Raw genomic sequence first — 21248 nt, forward strand, 5'->3', positions numbered from 1 at the left:
CTAAGGGTGTAACTTGGTGGTAGAGTACAACTACCATGCACGAAGCCTCAGATTAGAACCCAGAGCCATATTTAAAAATGTGATTATAAATTAATCTAGATCATTAATTCATTGAGTTATTTCTAGCTAGTCATACAAAACCACTGAATACCAATGGAAAGCTAATAAAATAATAAAACAAAGTGTTTTTTATAGGCATTTGTTCATGCTTAATGATGAAGAATGCTATCACGCTTAATTCAAATGTCATTTACAATCTCAACCATTTGTCTTTGTTGAGGACAACTCTTTATACACTACTCAGTCTCAACAGACAATTCATCAAGAAATGATCATTATCAGCAAAGTGAATCGTACATTTATTGAAACTTACCCCTCTACATACACCATTGTTGGTAGTAAAATTTAGATAATATAATTAAACGGTTCTTTCCTTTTTTGTTGTTTTAGTTTTGTTTTCTTGTGGTATTAGGGAAAACCCAGGACCTTGTGCATGCTAGGTAAGTGTTGTACCACGAACATTTCCAGCCCTTAAACCATTTTTTTCATCTTCGACAGAAAATGAGGCATGTGATTGAGGCTTTTTTTTCAAGTGTCTTAGGACTATCATCTGTGCAGTAATTATTGAATTCTTTGAAAGCCCTTGTAATCCTGGGGTGATACTTCCCAAAATTGCAAAAAAAAAAAAAAAAAAATCCTGTATTATTTGCTAAGTACAGATTCCTGAGTCCTATCTCAGACACTCAGTCAGAATCTCCAAAAGAAGAACTGGAGAGAAGTAAGGGCTCAATAAGCCCCCTAGGTGATTCTTATTACCAGGGAGGTTGGGAGAAACAATAGCTTTTAGATGCCTAAACTTTTATGCCAAATGAAATAGATCCATGTTACAACGCCTTTTGTGTTCATTAAGAACTTTTCTACCATCTTCCTTGTTGCCAACTATAATTTCTTTTTGCTATCAATGCTCTCATGTCAAGTTTTTTCTTTTAATCACAATGTATAAATTGCTGCAATAGAGAAACTGAGAGAGCCAAGTTTGTTAGAATTGTAACAAACATAAATATGTAAGTTCTAATTGATTATTGGGCACCAAGTTCATAAGTAAAACTATAAGCATTTCTAATTTAAAATTTTTGTTGTGTTTCTCCTGATTTTATTCACTTGTAGATTTTTTTAGCAATTATCTGATATTTTATTCCAATGTAAGCAAAAGACAGAATTTGATAACACACCCAGGTTGAGTTTGGTTTTGGTATTTTACAGATGAACGGCATTGTGCTATTGCTGCCTAATTTTTATTTTTTAAGTTATAACAGGAATAAATTGCCTATGATGATGATGCTGTATCTAATTTCTTTTTAAAGCTTACAGCAGCCAGTATTCCCAGGAAGTCTCCTATCCAAGTACCAACCAGGCCCAACCCTGATTAGGTTCTGAGCTCAGGCACATTCAGGGTGACACAGCTATAGACAGTGCTGTATCTAATTTAACTGACAGAAAGAAAAGGTTAAATAACATTTACAGGTACAAATTTACCAAAGAGAAACCATTAAGCGTGACATAAGAAAAGTATGAAATGGCAGAGTAGCAGAGGAACCTTTTTCATTTTCTACAAAAACTGAAATTTGGGGCTCTTTGGGGAAGCAATGAAGCATTCAGTAGTTAGATAATAACAGAACATTACCAGACCAGATAAGACTAGTATGCAGTGCCCTGAGAAAAAAGCGAAGATCAGGTCTATGTCCTCATGAAGACTTGTTTAAAGATCCTTTGTCAGCTCTTTTTCCTGAAAGGAGAAGCTAAGGAGTCTTCTGAGCTCTAATTAAAGTCTCAAAGTAGTTGGCTTTCTCAAAATCCAGAGCCTCATCCTCCCCCGCATTGTTTGTGTTAGCTTAAAGGGCCACTGCAACCTGTCCCACTCTTCCTTGCTGTGCTATTGAAACACAGTAAGAAGACCCTTGGAGCCGACCATCTGCTCTTCAATTAAACTAGCAAGCATTTTCTTTTCAATAATTTACTGTAGGCGTCTTTTTGTTTCCAAGTAACTCTTGGTTAAAAAAAAAAAATCATGAATTAATTGGGAAAATAAATAAGAGAGACAACACTTCATCTGCAAGATGGAAAATTTAGGGAATCAAGGTACAACAAGTCCACATGGCATATTCTTTGCCACAATTGTTTGCTCCTTATTTTTCTAAACCCATAATTTAGGCACTTTCCAACGAGAGCATAAGAACAATTGCAATAGTTGTGGCTATAAGCAAATGTGATGCAAGATTTACTAATAAATCAGACTGCTGTATAATTACCCGTGAAACAAAAACACTTGACCCTGATTTATTTTGTGGGCTGCCTTTTTCTCTCCAAATATGTTGAAGTTGATATTTTTCCCCTAAAACCAGATGTTTTAAAATTTCAAAAAAGATGGATGGAATGCAAACTCAAGACCAAAACTGTTTTAGGTTTGCATTTGTTGTTATTGTTATTAAAGAAAGGACCAGAGCTTCACACATACTGGAAATAAGCCAAAAATCCTAACTTAGATGACAGTGGCCATCTTGAAATTTTCTAAACATACAAACAGCTTTGTTTCTATTTTCTGCAAGCACAGAAGCAGGAGATATGAAAACTAAATCAGACAACAAAAGAATTATTCATCTTGAACTTCAGTGTGATGTAATGACAGTCTACTTTACTTCACTTTATTGCTTTGGAAAGGTCCCATGGTTTGGAATATGAAATTAAAGATGTTAAGTTTTATTAGCAATAAAACCTATCAACCCATGTTTATTTTTCCACAGATTTTGACAATTTTGTTTCTGCGCCTCTGACTCTCCCCTTTGACAACGCAAGGAGTTTTTACAATAACCTAAGAATTGGGAGCTAAGCCTCCAAGAGCTTTTTCTAAAGTAAGAAAGGCAAAGGGCTCCTATTCTGTTCTCTTGATTACATCCAGCTGGTTTCAGAAAAGTAGCCACTCAGTCCACTCTAGGGCTAGGGATCCTAGGTAGTGGTTCCAAATGGATAAGGACAGGGAGAGGGAGGTAAGATAAGATAGAAACACATGGACCATGCTGATAACTGCAGTGACAATAATAAGGAAGGCTGACAGAGTGACATGTGGAAATGTGGGTCTGCTCCAAGCCAGAGCAGAACAAGCTTTTTCCTAAGTAAGGATTATAGGTAATCCCTCTTTGCCAGATTAGATCATTGCAATAGCACTTCGTTTCATTTTCTTTCTTTCTTTTTTTCTTTATTTATTTTGAATAGATGACCTTTGCTAACTAGACAAGGTAAGTACTTAGAGGAAGTGGCTTGACAGGACTTTTCTGAGAGCATCAGGTTAGAATCACTCATTTCTAGCTGGCAAACAGCCCCTGGAGCACCAAGGACTTAGCGCAATGCCTAGAGAAATGAAGGCAAGGCTCCTAAAACGAAACAGTGTTTTTCTATTGTTGTTACAGGGTCATTGTTTGCCAAGTTACTTGAGGGAAATAACCTTCAGAGGGGGTTATTTATGATTATTTTATACAAAATGGGATGGTGAAGTAGATTTAAAAATATTTTATTTTTGTATAACACTTTTCAGAGATGAAGGATGTCATCGGACAAGAAAAATATTTTTTTCTTGTGTGTCCTGAGTATAAAATAGAGTGGGTAGTACATAATCAGCAGTAACTTGTAGTTTGTATGGCAAGGAAATTTTGTTAAATTTACTGGGACCTGAAATATAGTGATGGAGTAGTAGTCTTTCTTTTGGTAATTCAGTAAATGTTTTGGTGCCTACTGTGTGGCAGGCCCACTGTTGGTGTTACTGTGGTGAATAAAACAGAGTTCACAGCCTTACACGCTCACAGTGCATTGGGTACATTGGAAAAGAAAGACCTATAGTAATGAAGAATGACAACTGTGGTAAATGCTAAAAGAAGACACAGGGTGATAGGAAGAGAGTGTGATGGAGACTAAGGTAGGAACAACGAGGGAATTGAGTAACAGAAGAGGAGGCACAGAAAGCCCTTCTAGTAGAGGAAACAGCCTGAGCAATGAGGCTACTATGAGAGGCAGCTTTGGCAGATAGGAGAACTGAAAGGAAGCCTGTGTGGGTAGAGGCTAAGGACAGGCACATGCCCTCAGAGATGAGTGAAGAGGGCTGGGAAAGGGCCAGCTCCTCCCGAGCCTTGTGTGCTCTGTTAAGGACCAAACCCCAAGAGCAACAGGAAGCCACTGACATGTTTTAACTGTAATCAGAAAATCCCAGGAAATATGATTCAATGTTGCTGCCCTTGTCAAAAATTCAAAACCCCCATTTTTCAGGAATTATGGCATTATACATATTTTCAGATACTTTTTGTCCTCGTCCAAGTTAAAGTCTCATTGGAATAAAGTAACTACAGACCTATAGCCCAGTGAGCCTAAAACAGAGCTAGTTTCTCCTTTTGCTCAGAAATGTCTAAACAGGATTTTTTTACCACCAAACATAGCATTTTTCAATATTTTAATCAAAGAAATTAAAAGGGGCACATTATGGGGTCCTTGTATGATTACCTTACAATTTTTCCAAAGCCATTTCTAAATTGTGGATGCAAGCTAATGCTTTCCTCTCTTATGCTGATGGTAAAAGCAAATATTTACAAGATAGGCTGTCCAGGAAAGAAATAGAATCCACATATAATCTGTTTTTATTGCAGTGTCTGCTGCTCAATTTTATAAGCAGCTGCTGGCCAAATGTAATTCGAACCCAAACCCAAAATTTTGTGCCTTTTTGTTGAAGGGAACAGAATATTTTGCTTAAATATGTCAAAGAAACTGTTGAGAGTCATTAAGGGTTTTTGGTTGGGTGGTTTGTTTTTTTGGCAATTTGGAAACTCATTTTGAAACAGCCTACAGAACCATGTAGCAAAATAAGAATTATATTGTTATAAAAGCCTAGTACAAGCCTAAATCAAAGGCATTAGAGTATGTGTTTCCACTCATGAGTAGGTGGCACAAACATGAATCCTACTGAGAAATAATGAGATGTGTGTACATATGAACCTCCTGCGTATCTTTTGGAAAACATATCCCCAAGAGAAAATGACATAAAACAACTTGTAATTAAACTTTATTTGATGCCAGATGAGAAACAAATGTTTCAAAAACTGTGATTTTTAATATAATAATTATTTCCTTTGCTTGTGCCGGCCAGCAGCTTCTAATACTGTACCAGTTCCTTAGCCAACATTATTTCTAAAGTAACCCAATAGAGGCTATGATTTTAATTGCAGTTTGTCCTTTATTGGTATATTTACTCTGTAAGGCTTTTTTTTGGCAGGACTGGAGTTTGAACTCAGGGCCTCACTCTTCCTAGGTAGGCACTTTACCACTTGAACCACTTTACCAGCCCAGTAAGGCTTTTTTGACAAATGAATAATTTCAATTTGACTTTAGAGGTCATGAGATATATAGGCCATTATGTAACGGAATGCTTTCTTTATAGACATTCATAAGCAAAAATAAAATAGCATGCTTCTCAATCTATTATATGTAAATAGTTCACAATTTTTCTAACACTGAAGAGTGGTTCCTCTTTGATATATGTATACTGCATCAATTGTTTCCAAGTATTTCAAGTACCAGGACCCCATTTCATTTTTTTCAAATTATTTTCATTGGCACATATTAATTATACAGAGTAAGGCATTTCATTGTGATATTTATGCATACATATAACATATTTTAATCATACTCATCTATTACTCTTTTTCATCTCCTAACATAATCCCTTCATTTTTAACTTTCTTGCAACTTTTTAAATGGATTTCATTGTGATGTCTTCATATATACACAGAATGTTTCTCATTTTAAAAGAAAAAAATTTCAAGTATCTCTGTCCACAAGACAATAGGCATATTACAGTATATATAACTCATTGATCACAAAGAGACACAATCCAGTAATAGCTTTAACATAATATATGTTCTGTAATCACAAGCACTTATGCACACAGCTGAAAAACAGCTCTACAACTACATTCAAGATATAGTAAAAATTCATCCTAAAGGGATGGGTACCATGTGACCATGTGAACTTCTGCAGTCTTTCCAAAGATCCAATGCCAATGGACTGAGAGTTTACGGCAAAATGAGGTCAAAGATTTTACAAAAGACTTGCAAGAAGATGTGTGAGCAAAAAAAAAAAAAATATTTACATAAGCATATGTATACAGAACCATATTTACATCACTCTGTAGCTTAAAATTGTATTATATATATGAAATAATTTATTTCTGCAATAGATCTGTGAAGCAACTCTTGCTATTATCAGATCAACAATTAGGAGACTGATTCAGACAGAGGTAAATAATGCAACTTGCCCAAGAAGGCTAAGAAAATAATTATTAAACTGAAAATTGGGCAATTAAGTTTTAATAGTTGATTTTAATTAACTTATGATATGTTATATTTCAGGATAAGACCATAATTTGATGAAATCTAGCACACTTAATAAGCTTTTTTAAGAGAAACTTTTCTTGCATATAGAGTTACATATTTATTTTGGGGTATTTTAAATCGTATATTCTAAAATTAATGTAACCGTCCTAATTTAAGCAAAAGTTTGATGGAGTTCAAAAGGTTGGTTTTAGTCTCTTTCATTCAATACTAATAAAAAGCATGATGATCCTTAGAGTCACCCTAAATAAGGGAAAGAATATACCAATTAAATTTAGAGATAACATAATTGAAACCAAGGCACGTCTTTGTAAAACAAGTAACTACTTAGTTTATAGTTACAGAAGAAGAAATCACTATCAAGCATGATACCATCCACCAACTTTGAATGAGTGTCTTTCTGTAAGCTATCCTAAAGTCTGAAGAATGAGTGATGTTATTTGGTTATAATGTCAGACATACACTATATAAACATGAATTGTTTGCTTGGGTTTGTGAAAGGGACCAAGCAATTAGTTGTTGATTATCTTAAGTGTGTGATACCAGATGCAATTGTGATGAATTTAATTTTTTAGAGCATTTCTTCCTAAAAATTGCTTTTGTTTGTTTCATGAGCATTTACTTAGCATCTGCTATCAATGTAATTCCAGTGAAGGATGCAAAATGCACTGACACATAATAAAACTTATGAGATTTTACAATCTAGTAGAAGCAGTAAATGAAAGTACTACTAGAAATGTGAACATTTCTACTTAGTAAGAATGGAAGGAAATGGACAAATGTGAAAAGCACCAGTGAAGGAAATGACAAGTCATAGAAACTCATGAAAATGATTAAACAGTAGTGAAGAAACAGAACTAGGAAGAACAAAGAGGCAAAGCTACTTCAACAATGAATGATTCACGGGATAGTGGCAACAAAAAAATGGCTTAGCAGCTTCAGAAAGCCAAAGGCCACATGTTTTCTCTCAAATGTGGAATATAGGTCCAGTACAAATACAAGCAATATTATGAAAAACAGGTCACACTAAGGAGAGGTCACTAACAAGAGAGGGAGGGTAAAAGATGAAAGTTAAGAAGGTGAATATGTTGATACATTGTAAAATCTTTTGTAAATGCTCCAATGTACCCCCACCCAGCACAACAATTTAAAAAAAGGTGAATATGGTTGATGTACTTTCTATACAAGAATGAATATAGAATTTTTAAAAATGTTGAAATCACCATAAGAAGGGGACTAAGGTAGAAAGAAGAAAAATAGAGGGGATGAACCAATTCAGGTTATAATACATAAATACTTAGAACTGTCCCAATGAAACTCCCTGCACAGCTATCTTATGCAAACAAAATGTCTTCTCCAAAAACGGAGAACAGGAAGGTAAAACAGGTCCTGTCTGTGGGTTGGTACCAATGAGAGTAAGGATATAAGAAAAAGGTGTAGAGAGAGAATATGGTAGAAGTATTATGTATTCATGTATGAAAATGGAAAACTGAGACATGTTGAAACTATTCCAGAAATGGGAGTAGGGAGGATAAAGAATAACAACGGAGAGGGTGAATTCAACTATGATATATTGTAAGAACTTTTATAAATGTCAAAATGTACCCCCAGTACAACAATAATAAAAAAGGGGGGGATGGCTTAGAAAAGTATAATATGGAGGGGTTTAGTGACTGAAGAAAATCTGAAGAATAGGTTGGAGAAATATCTAGCTTGAGATATAAATCCCTAGACTTGTCATTCAGATGGAAATACAGTTGAAGAAACAGAAAAAGATCAGGGCTGCATACAAGTTTGTAGGCCTTTGAAAAAAATAAGATTTCTAAAGGACAAAGTAAAATATGAATGTGGCTGTATTTGAATATGTTCTCCAAAGTTGAGTGTTGATTTCAAAAGGACATAACTTTATTTTTAAAAAATTGTGCAGACTATTAACACACGATGAAATGTTTTTAAAGGAAAGTTTCCTGAACTGTTTTTATCTTTATAAGTTCTGATTTACACTTCTGAGTATGTACCAAAAAAACATTGAAGTCAGCTTACTGTAGAGATATTTTCATATGTTTATAGCACCACTATTCACTATAGGAAAATTAAAGAACCAGCCTAGGTGCCCATCCGTGGATGGATGGATTTTTAAAATGTGGTCCATATACACAATAGAGTTTTAACTTAGCCATAAAGAGAAATGAAATTATGTCATTTGCAGGAAAATGCATGGAACTGGAGATCATCATGTTAAGTGAAATAAACCAGTCCCTCAAAGACAAGTATGGCGTGTTTTCTCTCATATGTGGAGTCTGGGGTGGGTAGGGATATGGAAAGAGAAGAGAAAAGAAAGGAGAGGGAGGGAAACAAGAAAGGATAGTAGAGAGGGTGAATATGATCAAAGTACATTATATACATGTAAAGAAATGTCATAATTAAACTATTTTGTGTAATTAATATATGCCAATAAAAAGGGAGAAAAGAAAAAAGGTCATAGATATAAGATATGCATTTTCTTTAACCAATATATTTGTTATTTATTTTTTCTTACATTTTCTATATATAATAAAAATAAACAACAAATATAGTGGTAACCCACTTTAAAAATGACATTTTGGATGGAAAATCTTGCAGTCAAAGACATGAGAAACTGGAAGCAGCTTCTGCAACATATCACTTGACAGGAAGTTAAGTTATCAGAATGAAGTCTTATAGGTAACAATTCTGGAACCATACATGGTATATGTCCTCATACCATACAGATATGAAAGGTCCATTAAGGTTTCTTATCAGCTCCATTTGGTGTCATTTACAGAGTTTGATAGCATGAACCCAAACTGCAAAAGCCTCCAGACTATGTGCTCTTATCAGTCATCTAACCTTTGAGTTTTAACAGCTACAATACATACACTTATTCCTGTCCCTACTAGAGGACATTGTCTTCCTAAACCATTTAGCTGAAACTATTAATTTCATTCCTTTAGAATATGTTTTCTTAACTATAACCTCTAAAAAACATTTCAGGACTTAAACAATACAGTGCAGTACTACTGGTCTACACTAAATACAGTCTGTGTAATGCTTGTTTGTTTCAATATACTGGAACAACGTGATACAATGAACAGTCTCTATGATAATCTCTTAAATTTTCAAACTGATCATATTTATCTTTTGGCCCTTTTACAGGGATTTTCACAAATGGTAGAATTTTCACTATCATTCTAGTGTTTAACTTCACCATTGAGATCTCTTTAGACAATGTCTAAACTATGTGATTTCCCAATCCCCTGCCTAAAAGGAATGACGATGAACTATGAGAATGTTCTCTAGGTAGACAGGGATCAGGGCTAGCTTCTGAAAAACTGGAGCATGGATAGAGAGCTCTACACCAACCAACTGGGGAAGGAGAGCCAAACGTTACATAGGAGAGGCAAGGCAAATACAAAACAAAACGATGCAAACTGAGAAAGGAATTCAGAAGGTTTCAGAAACAGTATTAGAGTTTTGATAAGTGAGATACTTAGATGTCAGTTTGATGAGAAAGCAAATATTTGAGTTGGAAGCCATGGAATAAGGTAGGGAAAGCGGGGGGACCAAGAAGGTTATTTATGTTAGTCACTAGTCTGATGAAGCAGAAGGACTCTATGACCTAGGCTGGCTTCCAACGTTAAAGATCCAGACAGAATGATTCAAATCTAAATGCTATTTTCACTTTTTAACCAATGTTTGTTTCATTAATGTGAACCAACCCAAAGCTTTATAGGGTATATATTAGTCATGTTTTCTTTATTGTAACAAGATACCTAAGATAATCACCTTAAAAACTGTAAAGATGTATTTTTGGCTCACAGTTTTGGAGGTTTCAGTCCATTATCTGTTGGCCCTATTTGTTTTGGGGCCTGTGTGTCAAGGTAACACCTATGGTGGCAGTGGATAATGAAGATAAGCCTCTTCACCAAATGGCCAGCAACAAAGGAGAGATGTAGGAGGGGGCCAGGGTTCCACTATCCCTTCAAGGCCATGATTCCTAACTTAAGACCTCCCACAAGGTCCCATCTCTTAGAGGTTTCAACCACCTTCCAAATGCACCAAGCTGGAGATCAAGCTTTTAATACATAGGCCCTTGGAAGACATTCCAAATTCAAACTCTAGCAGGGTAACATAATTCTGCCAGCAAAGCTGAATTTGGCCAGTCCATATACTGGTGTATTGGGGAAGCAAGAACTCTTCTTGTTCCTGATGTCAGGATTCAAGCCTTCAGTCTTTCCTTACAGAGTTGGTAAAATGTTACCCTCAATTCAAATACTGTCTGAAAAAGAGACTTGAAGAAAGTCTATTCATACTTCATTTCAGCAAATAAAAACCTAGGGACACACCTACACTACTCGAGTTCTCTAAAATATCTATGCAAATTAAACTGTAGTGAATCTCTAAATATATTCATTTTATAGATGTTTCCTGGAGTAATGATTCTTTGGACATATTTTCTGTTAGTGTTTAAAATAAAATATTTCCCATGCACAGGATATTAATTTCTTGTCCAGGTTTTCCAACTTTCTCTTATATTTTATATTTTTCCCTTTGATTATTTAGTAATTTTGAGCTCTTTATGTTGGAGAAATATATTTACCTCTGTGTGTGTGTGTGTGTGTGTGTGTGTGTGAATACACACACACACAACACACATTCTTCCTTATTCCCTTCTATGAAGTTGATGCGCATTTTAACTTTGGGTTTAACTTATAAAAATATATTAATTGCAAACTAATTATTATACTGCCTATACCATCCAACCTGAATTTCTTTTCTTTCCTTTCTCTTCCCTCTCCCAGAACTATCATATATCATATGATTATAGATTTAGATCTTAAACATATCCAAAAGAATTTTTCAGTGATAAGTTTCATGTGCACATCTTCCTTTTACCTTAAACAGCATTCTCTTCAGTATCTAATGTATGCCTGATGTTACCTATAAAAGGGTTTTTTAAATCAAATTATCTAAAACCTCATTCATTTATTAATCCACTGTCTGCACTTCACAAAATAAATAGCAAATAGCCCTCATTCCTTTTGAATAGTGACTTGGACTAAAAGTCATGGACTTCAATGTTGAAAGGCATAGAAAATTCCCATACTCCACTACCAAGTCCTGACCTGAGAGATTCATTCTAATGTTTCCAGGGAGCCATAAATTGTAAAATACATTCTGCCTTATTGACTCATAATTTTTAATGGAATAATATAAGGTTTAAATAGTTCTGTTCTCCCCAAAGCATATTAAGATTGCATAAGGCATCTGAAATCCTTAAAAAGAAAAATGTCTTTTCCCCTGACACAAAAGGTTAGTACCACTTGGTGTTGGTACTTACAGTTCACAGAGAGTGAGAAAAAATAAAAGAAAGACATAGAGATGGTGATTTTTATTTCTGATAACTTACCTTTAAATATATTTCAGAGTAAACTTCCCCAAGAATGCATACTACCCCAAAATATCCTTAAGATATAATCCTGGCAAGAGAAAACAGAAAGGGTTATACACATTTGCTGTTTGTACACACAAGAAGTTAGTAGCCATTATCCATCTAGTCCCTTTGCCAAAAACTTTGAAATATTATCTCTACTCTAAACTCTGCCTTATGTCTGGTAGTTAGATCTCATACTTTATCTTAATTCCACTCATATCATCACAATTTCAATCTTAACTTTTTATTTCCTTCTGATTACTCTCCATGTTATCTGGTCAGGATCCTCATCGTCTTCCATAACTGCCTAACAGAATTCCATCTGTTGCCTCTACCTTTCTTCTACATTGCTTCAGGAGAGATTTTTGAAATAAAATTCTGATCATGCCACTCTAAGTTAAAATTCTCTCATTATTTCCTCTTGTCTACTGGGTCAAACTGAATGTCTTCAGAAATGAGGACAATAACCCTCAGCAATCCAGCCTTTGCAGCTTTTCAGACTGGCCTCTTCCTTGACTCCGCTCCCATCTCCCTTCCCCCTTCCCCTTCCTCTTATGGAAACCTGCTCTTCTTCTTTTCATGGAAATGTACCCACCTCCTTCACAACTGCACTATTTGATAAGTTATTACTTTGTTTATACCCCTACTATAATATTTATTAAATTGCATATGATCATTCATTCCTCTTCAAGAAGAAGAGTTCTTTAAAGCTACAAAATTTGTCTAAATCACCTGTGGATTATATTGCTTATGAATCTCTTGGTAACTAGTAAATGCTCAATTAAGTTTTCTTGAATAAATAGAAGATAAAATCCACATTAGAAAACAAGTCTTTGCAATTTGCACCCTCTTCACCTCATCTATCTTGCCACCTTCCTTGGAATGCGGTCCCTAGAGGCATGCTTGATTATCACCAAGATTTAACTCCCACCATGGATAGCTGAATTTCAATATCATTGTTCCCAAATATCTGCCCACCTCCATTCGCTTTAATTTGACCTGAGATCTCTTTCACTATAAAGATATAACTGTACTTTCATCAAATATTTTGTCATCTCATATTGGTATTTAAGTTTTCCATCTCAGCAAAGAAGGAAAACAAACTTATTGCCAAATGTATTGATCTTTAAGCTAAAACATGTTACTAATAGGTAGTATCTACAAAGAACTTCTATTATAGAATCAACCAATTATTGCTTATACTCTCTCTACAACAAAACTAGAAATAAGGGCAAAATAGTTTCTGCTGGGTATTGGGGGGGGAGAGGGAGGGGGTGGCGTGGGTGGTAAGGGAGGGGGTGGGGGCAGGGGGGAGAAATGAACCAAGCCTTGTATGCACATATGAATAATAAAAGAAAAATGAAAAAAAAAATAAAGGATAAAAAAAAAAGATTGAAAAAAAAAAAAAGAAAATGTCAAGCCACTATTTAAAAGAGCTATTTTGTAAGCTTTTAATTATAATAAGACAATTAAACAAAATAATAACCATTAGAATATACCCATGCTGGTCTTGAGATAACTTTAGTTTGATGACTTCTACAGTTGGAGAGACAAAATGGTTGTGACTTTGATAATCCTACTTATTTCAAGTATTAAGAGTCATGTTAACTAATCAATAGCCTCGTAGTTATAGAGATCATGAATTGTTTCATGAATAATACAAATAGCCTCTGTTTGAAATAACATTTCTAGTCACAGGCTATAATACCTACAAAGATAATTAGTTATTATTGTGCAGTTTATTCTATTTAAGTTATCATACCCATTCCACATTGTTTAACAGCAATACACATTAAGTTCCATTGTCTTAAAGCAAGACCATCACCCTCTTTTTTGAGATGATTTTTTTTTTATCTCAGGAAGACCTTCACCTTCCTTCAGTGAGAAACAGCATTGTCAGTCATCATGATCACTCACTTGTCCCCTTTTCCTGGATAAGGTGTTTGTCAGACCCTCGCATCCAATATTTTCCAAAGTCGTCCACAAATTCATTTCCTACCTTATAAAATAATACCTATTCAATCTGTTTGGGGTCTGAAATTTCTCTTTTTTGTCATTTTAACTGTGCATACTGCAGACTTTCATGTGTTACAATTTCCCTAACATGAAGCCCACTTTTCAATTTTTAGAAAATACTCCTGTTTCATAGATAGGTTTGAAATGCCTACATTTGTGAATACTTAAAAGAGTTGACTGAAAAACTACACAAGAGTTTAGCTTGAAGCCTTCATTTTCTAGAAACTTGAAGCACTTTGTACCTCACAAATTCTGAAAAGTAGTCATTCAAGTTAATTAATGGCCATGACTGGCTAGCTTCCAAAGTCGGTGTACCACTCGTTCTTCGTGTTCCCAGCACCCCCACACTGACTGTGGTAAAGGCAACCAGAAGATGTTATCCACCCCAAGGCTCCACACCCTTCTATCGCTCTACAGTTAAAACTATGATCAGTAAACTAAAATTATCATGAGGCTTCCTCTAATCTGTGCATGCATAAGAGAGAAATAAACCTCTCTCCATCGCTCTGGTTAAAGTACAGCTACATGCTTGTGCTTCTTTGCTGTGATGAGATTATAAAAGAGATGTACTTTCTGATATGTCATCTATCTTATAATGCTGTTCCAAATTGTTGGGATTACATATAACAGTCTTAAGTGCAATACTTTTTATTTGCTTTTTTCCAATTGACTGCATTTTTTCAACTTTTATTAGCATTTATTTAGCATAACATATTTCCATACATGTATATTCTTTGATCGTATTCACACCCTTTATTACTTTATCTTTTCGCCATGTTTCTTTTTTTTTTAATTCAGAGAAATTTCTTGCCAGTCTTATTTTCTATATCTCTGAGGAAGTAAGATTTCTTCTAAGGAGAGAACCTAAAAATCTTCTGCAAAAGTTGTGTTTGTCATGTCAGTGTGCTTTTTTCCTAACATACTGTAGAATGAGCTTAACTGGACTCTGAATGATGTAAATGCCATGATTAAATTGTTTTACAAAACAAAAGTTACAAACGAATTTGCAATTGGACACCACCCAAAACAAAATATGAAATAACTTAGGTTAAAATCGGTAGAAGATGTTTTAGTAAACCTTTCTGTGATCTATCCACTAAGAACATAAATATTTCAAAGAATTTATAAATTAGACATGTAAATGAAACAGCTATGTAGCATAATTCTGTTTTACAATAGTTGAATAATGGTATTACGATATTTTACTATGAAGAATAAATGTTTTTTGGAAAGAGTAGATTGTTTTTCCATTTATTTAAATAAATATGAATAGCACAAGGAAATATTGAGAAACTGGTCAAAAATGAATATATCTTATAAGAGTTGTATCGCTATAATAGTAACACAGTCATGACCAGATGTGTCTTAAAACAAAGTAAATCTTTTCCTCTTTCATTTACCTCAAATTTTATTTGCATTTAAAATTTTTAATTCACATATAAAAATTACACATATTTACGGGGTATATTATGTAATGTTTTGACATATTTATTCATTGTGTAATGTCCATTTCAGGGTAAGAAAACCATTTTAAGCATTTATCACTTCTTTATGTTGAAAGCACTCAAAATCTTTTATTCTAGCTTTATCATTATCTATACTGGACCTGCTAATTTTTTTGGTGGTACTTGGGTTTGAACTCAGGACCTCACACTTGCTAGGCAAGCACTCTACCACATGAACCACTCCACTAGCTCTTTTTGTGTTGGTAATTTTTGAGATAGGGCCTCACTGTATGCCTAGGCCAGTCTGGATTGGGATCCTCCTATTTGCGCTTCCTCACATAGCTGAGTTGACAGGTACATGCTATAATCCCCAAGCACTGGGTGAGATGAGGGTCTCATGAACATTTTTTCCTGTGCTTACCTCAAAACCCAATCTTCCTGATCTCAGCCTCCTGGATAGCTAGGATTAATAATTATTTCCTATCATACATAGAAACATTTTTGAGAACATAAAAAAAACAATGACTGAATAACTTATCTACACTGCCTTATTCTTCAAATGCACAAGATAGATAATCAATAAAAAAGAGAAGCATGTTTTGATCCAAGCAATTTAGAAAATTTGAGGTTTAAAAATATTTTCCTGTTTTCTATCAAGTCTAAACATCTTTCCTACAGTATGATTTTGAAGCCTAAGCTTGTATTCACACCCTTTTCCTAGAATGTTTTACAAGTAGCTCTATACATACTGATCAATTTAAAATGGTTAGTTCAATTTTTTTCCGAAGCTAAGTGTCACATTAAAAGTTTCATTAGAAGGTTTAAAAAATACAAGCCATGAATCTTTCTGAAATTCTAGCATTTATTCTTCTGTGAGTAAGTCATATAACTGTGCAGCAAATAATTCAGCAAAATTAAGGTGTTTTATAAATCATCTTCTGTAACTATTGTTGGCAATCTTTATAAAAGAAGAATATATAGGTATTCAAAATTAACTTTATAATCCATTTTGAAGAACAAATTATTCACAATAATCAATCAAAAAATAATAACACAGTTGAAATAGCAAAACCCTAGTGATCCACTGTTAAGAGCACTGTACTATACAACTCTGCTCTCCTAAGGTTCTCACATATTCTTCTAGAGGTCCAAACAATTACCACACAAAAACAGGGCCATAGAAGTTGAGCATTTAAGCCAACCTTGTTTCTCAAGGTTAACCTGATAAGAGACCAAATTCAAAAGAACTTGCTTTACTAAATCATGCTTTATATTTGGCAATAAATCCTACCTCTTGGTTCTTTTTCCTTACTGAGAATAGTGGTGGTCTTTTTGTCACTACACAGCTGCTGATCAAATTTAATGTGCTAATTATAAACACATGCATTATTACTTTTCCCTTTTTAGCTTTATTGTGGGGCAGGGTTTTTATTTTACACACATACACATACCCTATATTGTCCCCATAATATCAAAATAGGTCTGATAAAATTATAAAGGATTATCATCAAGTGCCAATTTCTATCTTTCCAAATTGAATATTGTCGTAAAACAAAGATCAATAAAACTAAGAAGTGTGTGGTTTCTTTTATTTCTCTGCTTTTTTCCCTGGTTAGTAATGATAAGATGATAAAAGTGACATTATGATAGCCACCCAGAATGTAATGGCCAGAAATTCTACAAATTGGATACCACTCTCTAAATAATTAATAGTTGGTCTTATATTGCAATGTTTCCTGTATATTTCTGCAAACTGTTTACATGAATTTAGAAAGGGGAAAATACAAGTAAAATAGTTACATTTGTAGAAAAATCATTTTTATAGGTCACTAATTCTTTAATAATGATGGCTTTATAGGACTTAATTATACTTTTACATCAAGTAATAGATTAGTAATTTAGTCACAATATCAAAATTTATTAATTTATTAAATTAAAATTTCATTGTTTCACAATATGTCATGCATGACTTAATTATATTTTTACATCAAATAATACATTACTAATTTAGTCACAATTTCAAAATTTTTTATTAATTTATTAAATTTAAATTTCATTGTTTCACAATATGTCATGCAGAAATATGTATGGTGTATTGTATGTACACCATAAAATACCAAAGTTTTCCAACTGCTATTCTACCACTCATTGGTTTCAGATTTACAATGTGTTTTGTACATTTATCAAGTCATATCACTATCAATGGAGAAGATAATGCAAGACCACAAAAGCAGTGTTCCAGGTTCACTATGTCAGTAGAATCCATCAAGATAGTATCTACTTGATCAATCATTTGTTTAAAAATGAAGATAAATAACTTAAAAATATTTTGTTATAGCAAAAAGAAATGCTCTATCTCCAATAAAGTCTGTAAATAATAATTTTCAGGAAGTTGGAAAGACCAATTTAACCCTCTTACATTCTATACTTTAAAAAACAAGCAAAACTTATACCATGTAAACATCTAGGTGGAATTAAAACAAAATTTTGGTGTAATTGGAAATGCTATAAAAATGGTTTGTTAAAACAAATAAATGTGAATATTACTCAACCTAAAAGATCTTTTTATTTTTTTGGTTTGAGACAGGGTCTCACTATGTAATCCAGGCTGGCCTCAAACTTAGAATCTTCCTGCCTCCACTTTCCAAGTGCTGGAATTATAGGCATGTACCACCAAACCTGGCTTAAGATATCAGGAAGTGAATAGGTTCAAAGTATATTACACACACATATACATATGAAGACAGAATACATACATTATATATATATATATATATATATATATATGAAGATAGCATAGTGAAGCCCACCAAAAATTATTTGAAGCAGAAGGGGGTGAAGGGAATATGTTGGAGGAGGTGAACTTGTTCACTGTACACATCTATGAAATTTTCACAATGAAACTCCCTTGTACAATTAATGACTCCTAAAATAATAATATTAAAAATTATATTCCTATATCAAGTTTTTGTACAAATTAGAAATATATGGGAAGGTAAAAGAAAGGGATAATGGGGGGCAATTATGATTGAAGTACTTTACATGCATATATGAAATAGAATAATGAAAACCATTAAAATTTGGGTTAAAAGGGGGAGATAAGAAAGAACAATAGAGGGGGCGAGTTTAATCAAAGTACATGATATGCATGTATGGAAATACAATGAAGAACTTTTGCGCCATTAATATATGCTAATTAAAAAGCAAAAACAAGAAATCCTGTTTTAAAAATTATAAATATTTATAACTCACAATTTACTGTGTTGCATTAGTATTAATGGATTTTATGAATATTCTGAAATGTCTAAGTATGAAATTTAGAAATGCCAATTATTATATAGTGCCTGAATATATTTCAAAAATTATATTTAAAATGTAAAGAATAAGAAAGAAAGAAGAAACTTTTTTTTAAAAGTCATGACACATTGGTCACAATAACTTGTTTCCCTCAATGCTCAGTAAGAACTAATTGTGGCTGGGGGTGCAGCTCAGTGGCAGAACTCTATGCAGCATGCATGAGGCCCTAGGCTTGATCTCCAGCACTGAAAACAAACAAACAAAAGCCACTAATTTCTCTGAAATAATCATTTTTATAATGTTATCTTGGGTATTTTATTCCTTTCATAGAAATCTGACATTTTTGTTGAGAATATTCTGATAAAATGCAGATTAACCATAGCAATAATTTAAATCATTTTTGACATAAGACATTTGTATGAATTAGTAAACTTGAAACTTAGAACTGCAAAATCAAGGCAAATAATAAGCTAATAAAAACAGTCTTCACTAGAAAGGCTATAATAACTCCTATTTCAATAGCAAGACTATTCTAAGATAACACATGGTTTTATGTACAGCATACATATTTATTTGGCACTTTTTTGAGCATTAATAAGGGCTAAAGCTATCTAAAGATATATTACTTAGATATTTCAAATCTAAGTAAAGATGGGCAAAATTATATTTAATAGAAGAATCACTTTTTGTGTCCATGCATTTTTGTAAATGATAAACAATGAAACTACAATGACTATTTCAGCAGTTTTCAAACTTTTAACTTTACTGTTCACTCTTGTTGCTTTCCTTTTTGGAAGGCAAACAAAAAATTATTGTAATCAAAATGTAAGGTCAACTCTATTTTGGTGAACCGTGTTTTAGTGTTCAGTTTATCAACAAACAGTTTTTACTATGTATATTATACTCACTTTTGTCAGAAAATTTTTATATGTTGCTTTAGATAACAAAAGTATATCCGTGGATGATGAAAGAACATATGAAAACTAATTAAATGCAGTTAAAGCAGTAAAAAAAATCTGTGGAGTTTACTATATATCAATAATACTTCAATACAGCTGTTTTAAAGATAATAAATACTACATATTTCTGGTTGGAAAAACAAAACAAAACAAAAGAATGTCCATTTAAAGAACTATGTTATATTAGACATAATAAAAAACATTTTAAAAGTTATTGGTATAAGAGATTCCATACTGAAAGCAACAGATAAATAGAAGTCTGTTTTGTCAGCAGTATGAACACAAGTGCCATTAACACTGAAGTAAGCTGTGTACCCAGCCTTGAGAATTCAATGGGCTGCCTTCTCAATAAATGCTTTCCTTCTTAATGTCATTCATACACAGAAATTATAATATACCTTGGTTCAAGAACTCATTTTGCAATCTGGTGTGATATGAATTTGTTCCAAGACAGCCTATCATTTAATATTTGTACACATTTTTAAACAAGGTGCTTGTGGAAGGAACATAGCAACACGTTGAGGTCTTAGGAATAAAAGCTTAAGAGTCCAGTAACACAATATTTTAAATTATAAAGACTAGAGTAAATAAATTTGTTTCAAAATACAAAATTACACCAGATGAAATCTTAATCAGTGAATACATTTCATTTAAGAAATTTATAGTTCATCATAGTCACTAGTTTGTAATGCCTCTTCCTGGGAAGAGGAAAGTAAATTTCCATTCAGAAATAGAATTTTATAAAAAAGCACTGTCAGTGAACACCTTTTTGCTCTATAGACTGTGTGTTCAATTACTTAATAAGTAAACAATTCAAATTTGAAGTGGTTTTGAATTTTTCATTTCCCAGAAAAATTTCAAGATGGCCAAGGGAAATTGGATATTTGAACTTACTAATTTCTCTAAAAATGCATGTACCAGAACCTGGTTCAGATGGAAAAAGAGTCTTGAGGTGTCAACTATGTAAGTTTAAATCCTATCTACATTCTCAGTGTTCAAAAAAACTCTCTAATCAAATCTCTCAGTGAGTGAGAGAAAAAGATGTCCAGTAGATATGGATTCGTTGGTCTTCTCAAATGAAGACATTCAAGGCAGAATATTAAGTGCACAGAAAAGTAAAAATTATGACAGAGACATTTAAAGTTTAGATACTACTTAGAGATTCCTACGATTGCATTAGTCATTGTTCTACTCAGAGGTACAAGCTTAATTGGTCAGGAAACAAATCCTAAAAATTTTAAAAGGACATGACAGCAATTTAAGTTTCACCCAAAGTGCAGAGGACAATTGGTTAAAATGTTGTCTAGGCAAGCATGGCAAGTGAAAGGGCACATGTTGAAAATTTTTTATTAATTAATTATGTCTCTTTTTGATAGGAGAAACCAGAAAGTAGAGCTTGGTATAAAGATTAAATACTGTTGAGAACAATAATTGGTTTGCCTGATGGTTTTAGTGACTTTGTTCAATGAAAGTGTTACATCTGGTTCAAGCTAGACATTTGTGGCTTGAATGATTGACCAAGACATCCCTGCCTTAAGAGGCAATATGTGAACTTTGTGAAATACTCTTTAGTATTTTCCATACAAGGCAGAGTACTTCTACATTGTTCAAAAGTTTTAGTTTTGATCAAATTTCTTCTTTTTACCCTTGA

General features: G+C 33.4%; 1 long non-coding RNA gene across 3 annotated transcripts in view; it reads right to left on the reverse strand.

Moving 5' to 3' along the window:
• Window positions 1-21248, reverse strand: part of LOC109695252 (uncharacterized) — a 220695-nt gene that overhangs the window by 12594 nt on the left and 186853 nt on the right. For all 3 annotated transcript variants that reach the window (XR_012449116.1, XR_012449117.1, XR_012449120.1), the window contains one exon: window positions 11857-11926. This is a non-coding gene — a long non-coding RNA (uncharacterized lncRNA). The remainder of the gene's footprint in view (window positions 1-11856; window positions 11927-21248) is intronic.

This window comes from Castor canadensis, chromosome 6, assembly GCF_047511655.1.
Source record: "Castor canadensis chromosome 6, mCasCan1.hap1v2, whole genome shotgun sequence".
In the NCBI taxonomy this organism is placed as follows: Eukaryota; Metazoa; Chordata; class Mammalia; order Rodentia; family Castoridae; genus Castor; species Castor canadensis.